The sequence below is a fragment of the Pan troglodytes genome, chromosome X (assembly GCF_028858775.2).
Source record: "Pan troglodytes isolate AG18354 chromosome X, NHGRI_mPanTro3-v2.0_pri, whole genome shotgun sequence".
Lineage (NCBI taxonomy): Eukaryota > Metazoa > Chordata > Mammalia > Primates > Hominidae > Pan > Pan troglodytes.
In genome coordinates this window covers 71,019,695-71,021,038 of record NC_072421.2, presented here as the reverse complement: position 1 = coordinate 71,021,038, position 1,344 = coordinate 71,019,695, and the positions used below count along the sequence as shown (strand labels likewise).

General features: G+C 38.2%; 1 pseudogene; it reads right to left on the bottom strand.

Annotated features, from left to right (window-relative positions):
* Positions 1-866: 866 nt before the first annotated feature.
* On the bottom strand, positions 867-1,344 carry LOC101058528 (mitochondrial import receptor subunit TOM20 homolog; annotated as a pseudogene).

Here is a 1,344-nt window from a genome sequence, read left to right as displayed (position 1 = left end):
AGATCAATTCAGAAATACCGAGTCAGGCAAGCATGCAAAATTCAGAATATAAAAAAATGCAGGGCCTGGTTGCCCACATACATTCCTCAGGTTAAGGTAGATTTAAAGATGCCCAACAGAACCCAATTAATCAGAAGCTAAAAGGGACACTTCAGTGATCAGCAGATGCATTCTCTCATGTAACAAATGGAGGGAAAGTGAGCACACATTAACTGGCGAAGCACACAAGGCTAGATTAGGGGTGTACAGAGATCTAACTCCTGGTGCTATTTGCAACTACATATATTTAAAATACAAGGAGATAAATACCCAGAACACATTAAGCATACTGATTTAAACAGAACATTTCAAGACTGATACACAGAAAGGGAAGGAAGCTGTTAACCCAGCACAGCAGCACACTTCACATATTTATGTCTCAGAGATTAAATGGAAAGAAATGATCAATCAAAACCTTTAATGCTCAGTTTTCACAAACACAATCAAGTCTATCAAATTTCTAGATTTACAGCAAAATGTGCCCCCTAAAAACATGTACACTCTTCAGTTTCTCCTATACTTTTTTTTTTTTTTTGCCTATCTTTCAAAACCGAGCACTGGGTATTTTTAACATGAGCCATGTCATATGTACAGTTTAACTATGATTCAGGAATAAACAAAATCCATGATTTTTTAGTAACTCATAGTGTATTTATAGAATGAAAAGTTCTCTATCAAATTACACTTTTCACTGGGAAAAATAAATAAAATGGACAAATGGATCTACACAAAGTAAACATTAACTTTGGTAGATTTCAGTGTAGTTCATAACAAGCATATTTGCCCTTATTCCCCCAGAGCTGCTCAACTACCAAGAATTTTTAAAATATTTTTAACTGAGATTTTATTATGTTGACATTTGTTTCTCATTCCACATCATCTTCAGCCAAGCTGTGAGTACTTACAATTCTCTGACTAATTGTTGGGATCTTAGTCAGAAGCATCTGGAACACTGGTGGTGGAAGAGTTTGCTGTAAGACCTGCAGTAACTGCTGTGGCTGTCCACACACAGCAATTGCATTTGTCAGATGGTCTACACCCTTCTCATATTCACCTTGAGCTAGTAACTCTTCACCAAGCTGTATTTCTTCAAAGAAGAACTTCTGAACAGCTTCAGCATCTTTAAGGTCAGGTAACTTGGAAAGCCCAGCTCTCTCCTTGGCAAGCTTCTGTTTCTTTCTTCATTCTCGAAGCCTGTTCTTGAAGTTGGGGTCACTTCATCTTTTGCAGTCAAAGTAGATGCAGTATGCAATAAAAAGGGCCCCGCATGCACCGGCGGCGATGGCACTGTTCCGACCCACCATC